A 6,655-nucleotide genomic window follows, 5' to 3' on the forward strand; every position below is an offset into this window, starting at 1 on the left:
TGCCTTGTTCGGGTCACGAAAGTTGATGCAGACTCGCCACTTGTTGCTCGGTTTGGAGACGAGGACAATGTTGGTGAGCCAGCTTGGGAACTGAACTTCCCTCACGTGTCCGGCTTGCAATAGCTTTTCTATCTCCACCCGGATGATCAGGTTCTGCTTGGTGATGAAATCCCTTTTGCGTTGCTTTACCGGACGAGCGTCTGGTCGGACATGTAACTCATGCTGAGCTACACTTGGGGAGATGTCGGGCAGCTCATGTGTTGACCATGCAAACACGTCATGGTTCCGCTGGAGGCAAACGACCAACTTTGTCTTCTGCTTGGCCTCTAAGTCGGCAGCCACGAAAGTAGTGGCCTCCGCTCGGCAAGGATGGATATGGACTTCCTCTTTTTCTTCGTACACGAAGGTAGGAGGTTTTTCAGTAATAGTGTTTACCTCGAGTCGCGGATTCGTCGAGTGGCTTTGGCCTCGGTCTTAACCATCTCGATGTAGCAGCGCCGAGCGGCAAGTTGGTTGCCCTTGACTTCTCCAACCCGGTCATGTACCGGGAACTTAATTTTCTGGCGATAGGTAGAGACTACTGCCCTGAACTCGTTGAGGGTCGGTCGCCCTAGGTTGACGTTGTAGGATAAGGGGGCATCCACCACGATAAAGTTCATGGTCCTGGTCCTCCTGAGCGGCTCCTCTCCGAGTGAAATGACCAATCTTGTTTGGCCGATCGGTAGAACTTTATTGTCGGTGAATCATACAGCGGGGTTGTCATAGGTAGCAGCTCGCCCCGGTCGATCTGCAGCTGATCGAACGCCTCCTTGAAAATTATGTTCACTAAGCTTCCTGTGTCAACAAAGATACGGTGAATGGTATAATTAGCGATCACCGCTCGGATGATCAAGGCGTTGTTATGAGGGATCTCGACTCCCTCCAAGTCCCGGGGGTCCGAAGTTGATCTCGAGCCCGCTTGCCTTCTCCCGGCTGCATCCTACTACATGGATCTCTAGTCGTCGTGCGTACAACTTCCAAGCTCAATTGGAGTTGCCACTAGTTGGTCCGTCGACGATGATGCTTATTTCTCCCCGGGCGGCATTGCTTCTATTTTCTTCCTCCCGAGCGGAGGGTTGATTCCGATCGCTCGAGCCTCGAGAAGAATTGGCACTCTCCCTTTGTTGTTGATGCTGGTATCGCTCCGGCGACCTTCTTGCGTCTCCTTGACGACCGGTGGGCTGGTGTCTATGCTGTCAATCGGGAAAGGGGGTTCAGCGGCGATACCCCTGGGAGCCGGTCGGCTAGCGATCGGTGTTAGGCCGCGGCAGTCACACGTATTGTGCGACATCGACTGGTGGAAAGAGCAGAACATAGGTGTCCATACCTTCCTTTTGACGCCTTCGGCCATCCGGATGCCACATGTTAGACGGCGTGCGTTCTGGTTTCCGAGTGCGGTCCCTCTCCTTTAGCCCTTGGCCTCCTAGGCGGCTGGTGGTTGCCTGATGGTCGTCGCTTAATCGGGACAGAGGCCTCGGTCAGCGGCTCCTTTCTTCTGGCCGCCTGTACTTCCTCCACATTGATGTACTCGTTGGCTTTTTTGAGCATGTGGTCATTGTTCTGGGGCAGCTTCCTGATGAGCGATCGGAAGAAGTCCCCCTCAACGAGCCCCTGTGCGAAGGCATTCATCATGGTCTCAGATGAGACTGAAGGGATATCCATGGCTATCTGATTAAAACGCTGAATGTAGGCTCTGAGTGTCTCCTTGGATCCTTGCTTCAAGGGGAAAAAGGCTAACACTTGTCTTTTGGTAGCGCCAACTGCTGGCAAAGTGGTGCAGAAAAGTCGTTCGGAAGTCCTTAAAGCTACGTATTGAGCCATCCGGCAGCCTTCTGAACCAGCGTTGCGCCTAGCCGAAAAATGTGATGAGGAAAACTTGACATTTCACTCCATTCGTGTACTGGTGGAGTGTGGCTTCATTATCGAACCTATCCAAATTATCATCTGGATCAGTTGACCCATTGTATGGCCCGATCGCCAGTGAGGTGTAGTGCCTAGGGAGAGGATCTCGCAATATGTCTTCGGAGAACAGGCGGTCAATCCGCTCGGGAGATGTATTGCCTCGAGGCGCCTTGCCCTTCCGTGCGTCCCGAACGGGCGCTTCGTCCGAAAAAGATCCCCACTCTTGGTTTTCTTGAGATATCTCCAAGGGTGTTTGGAATAGTGCCCGATGAAAAGGTATGGGCGAGGGCGGCACCTCGCCATGCGTGTTGATTGGCAATCTATTCTACCCCCAGATAGAGAATTGATCTGGGTGGTCCTCCTGTGTTGCTCGGGCTCTTGCTACAGACATTGCTTGTTGCGCTTGCCAATCGACTAGCGCCTTCTATTGTTAGTGCTCGACTATTTTCTTTGCTCGGGCTTGCACGAGCAGGTCGAGCTCTTCTTGGATGAGCGTCACTGTGTAAAGTTGTCCAGCGCCTTCCATCCTCTCGGCTCGGATGCAGGTTGTGTTCCCACAGACGACGTCAAATATGATCATGTCCGATAGTCGAGGCAATGGAAGTTGGGGATGTGGCGCTCCGGCTGACCGTGTGTTGACTCTACGCGGCCCTACGACCACAACTACGTCAGTGCCAAGCCAGGGAAGGGGTCCCCGGTGTTTGCCCTCCGACGCTCAAGTCAGTCACCGGTGATGTGTGGAAGCAAAGTAACAAATAGTAGCAGCAATAGTGGATTAGAAGCTTGGACCTCTCTTTATATATGGCTCCTGTAGTGCGCGTGCATGCTTCCCAAGATGTGTGCACTTCTCCATGATTTCTATGAAAAGACGTGTCAGGAAAGTGTCTCTGACACAATACCTTAACGAGCCGAGCATATCTCTGACATGATAGTAGAAGCTTCCGCCGTACGATTCTTTGCCTGAACATGCCGCCGACCATGTCGTCTGTCAGCAGCACCGGCTCCCAAAAGAATACCGACAGATACTCCTTTTGTCTGTTATTGGGATGAGCGGAAGAGTCGCTCGGTCGACTTTCATCTTGTCCGAACACTGTCTGCCGCTGGGCCGAGCGGGATAGACGCTCGGCCGACATTCCACTATCCGAGCGGGATATATATATATAAGCCCTCGCCGAAGCGCCCTCGTGATTCTCCTCGCCACACCTTCCCTCCATCGCTGCAATGACTACAGGCCCTCTATCAAAGGCGCCCTTGTGATTCTCCTCGCCAAAGGCCTCTCCGCGCCTTCCCTCCCTCGCTGCAATGACTACGTGCCCTCTCTCAAAGATGCCCTTTGTGCGGCTGGATTGCGTCGTTACTTCACGCTTCTGCAAACCCTAAAAGGTCATCAGCTTTGCTCTTCTATTTCGATCAAAGCATACGACTTCAGACTAATGATAGGGCTTGTGCTCCCATAGTACCGTAACACACTTTCCAATTGTTTATTTTGATCTTGGATCCGAGTAGGTTCAAATTTTAAAAATTTGTATTCTAGTAGATTGTTTGAGGCATATGCTTGCGTGCACATTTCCAATCTTATCAAACTAAGAAGAACACTAAAAATAAGCAAGCCCAATGAGTTCATATCATACTCTATCTAAGCAGTTTAGTTCCTTTGAAAAGCATTGGTGCACATGTAAATTTATGAGGTGCTCTAACAATGGAGTTACAATCCTTGATTTGAACATAGAGACAATTTCATAGTAAGGTAGATGCATATTTTATAATTTCACATAATAGCTCTCTATTTTTTTTATTGTATTTAAGCTTAATATAAAAAAATTAGTATTGCTTAAAAATATTATTTTGTTTATAATTTCTGAAATGATGGATATTGTTTAATAAATAATCTAGTTAACTTAGTGGTTCCAGTATTCTTTCATAATTATTGGTTAAAATCCAATAACAAATAATATAATATAGTAACCTAATCATGAAAATTTAGTTGACTTCAGTATTGTTGATGCTCCTAACATTGACATGAGCAGTAGATTTTTAGAGAATATTTCTTTTTCCCGGAATTACTACTTAGTTAATGTCTATAATTTGAGGGAAATTAGTAATTTCACATTAGGTTCAATATTTTTTAGAACCATTTTATTCAGAAGAGTGTAGAAGAGTGTGTAGTAATTCATTTAGATGAATATATAAAAAGAGTGAAAGAGATAGAATTTCTTTAAAAAACTACATTGAGATAAGAGAGAAGAAGACAACCTTAAAGAGATGCACTTGAAGGTTAGTTAGATGCTTATATTGTTGTGAGGAAATTGGTAATTTCACCATAAAAATGTCAATTATTTTACAACTATCGTTTTTAAGAACCTTATTTGATTACTGTCTTTAATTACACGAATAACGTCATAACTCCTAAACAATTGAACTGTGTGTTTTTATAAACTTACAGGATATCTGTGTAAGGTCTTATATAAGTGGATTTCGAAATAAAGAAAAATTCTCCATATCAGATTTTATTATTATTTGTTTATTGATTATTGTTCATAATTATCTATTATCATGAAACAACTCTTTGGATATCTAAAAAAAAATTTAAAAAAATAAGATGAAGAAGAGATAGCCCAAAGCTTAAGCGGTTCATTGAATAAATATTTTGGTAAAGAATCACATAACGCAATGGAAAGTTCAGTTCAAATTTTAACTAATGAATCAGATGCAAATGAAAATTTTGTTGAAAATAAGAATGATGAAAATGAAGAATTTGTGAGAAATGAAAGTGATGAGAATGAGAAATTTGTAGAAAATAAGAACGAAGAGAATACATATTTTAATAATTTTGATGAAATTCAAAGTGACAAAACTAAAAATATTGATAATTGCTGCGATGATGAGTATACAAATGAATATCAATATTTGACACCTAGATATGATTTGAACATATTTGATATAAGAGTTTGGGATAATCTTGATACAAAAATGAAAGATTTACTTATGAAAATAGGTCCTAAAAGAGAAGATATTCTCCAGTTTCCTGTAGATAAAGAATCTCGACACTTTTCTCATACTTACTATATCCAAATGTTACCAAATGGTAAGACTCATGATCGAAAATGGTTAGTGTACTCGAAGGAGTTCGACAAAGTATTTTGTATTTGTTGTAAGTTGTTTGTAATACACACCAAAAGTAATATAGCATGAGAAGGAGTTAATGATTGGACACATTTATGTGACAAACTTAAATAACATGAAAATAATGTTGAACATCTCACTAATTTGAGAGCTTTTGTTGAACTACAAATGAGATTAAAGAAAACATTGACAATTGATAAAGAAATATAAGAACAAATTAAAAAGGACACAAAACATTAGAAACACATTATGCTAAGAATAGTTACTATTATCAAATCTCTTGCTCTGCATAATTTGGCATTTCGTGGTACACGTGACTTATGAAGATGGCAATGGTAATTTTTTGGGTCTACTTAAAATGATTACATATTTTGATCCAATAATGCAAGAGCATTTTCGACTTATTCAAGATAAAATGATTCATTATCTTAATCATAAAATTCAAAATGAGTTAATATATATTTTAGACTCCAAAGTCAGGAATGTATTAATTAAAAAAAGTAAAAAAGATAAAATATTTTTCAGTAATTCTTAATTGTACATTGGATACAAGTCACAAATGACTCTCATATTAAGGTGTGTATATGTTTTAGAGACCAATTAAAATAGAAAAGTATTTCTTAGAATTTGTAAATGTAGAAGATACAAACTGATTAGGTCTTTTCAATAAATTGTAAGTTGTTTTACAATCTTTAGAGCTTGATATTGATAATGTGATAGGGCAAGGTTATGATAATGGATCTGATATGAAAGGCAAAAAAATCAAGGTGTGCAAAGAAGATTACTTGACATTAATTCTAGAACATTTTACATGTCATGTGGTTCTCATTCTCTTAACTTAGTTGTTTGTGACATGGCAAATTATTGTGCTAAAGTAAAATTATTTTTTGGAGCATGTCAATGGATGTACATCGTGCTATCTAATTCAACAAAAAGATGAAATCTTTTGCTTGAATATATTGATGGATTAATTGTAAAATCATTGTCAACTACAAAATGAGAAAATCATATTGAAACAGTCAAAGCAATACTATCTCAAGTTTCTCAAATCAGATAAGCTTTGTTCAAATTAGTAGAAATTAGTGAAGATAGAAAATTAAGTAGAGATGCTGAAACTTTAACATCCGGTGAACTTTCAAGTTTTGAATTATAAAATCTTGTTATTTGGTATGATATTTTGCATAAAATTAACTTAGTAAAAAAATACAGTCAGAGAATATGCGTCTTTATGTTGCTGTAAAATAATTATCTGATTTTGTTTCCTTTTTTTGAAAAATATAGAAAAAATGATTTTATTTCTATTATGATTGATGCAAAAAATAGCATATGATATTGAAATTGAGTCTGTATTTTCTACAAAAACGTAAAATTTATAGAAAGAAACGTTTTGAAGTGATTCATTTCCCGTATCATCCTTCTTAATTCGCTTGTATACTATTTCCATCAAATTTATCGTCCATGTAATCTGTCAACTCTCTTTGCTATCCTTCTTATCAAAAAAACAAAACCCTAGTTGCACTACCACTAGGGAGTTAAAGCACCAACACATCTGACTTAGTAGGTGTGTGAATTAAAATTATTGAATTAGATG

Source organism: Zingiber officinale, chromosome 4A (genome assembly GCF_018446385.1).
Source record: "Zingiber officinale cultivar Zhangliang chromosome 4A, Zo_v1.1, whole genome shotgun sequence".
NCBI lineage: Eukaryota > Viridiplantae > Streptophyta > Magnoliopsida > Zingiberales > Zingiberaceae > Zingiber > Zingiber officinale.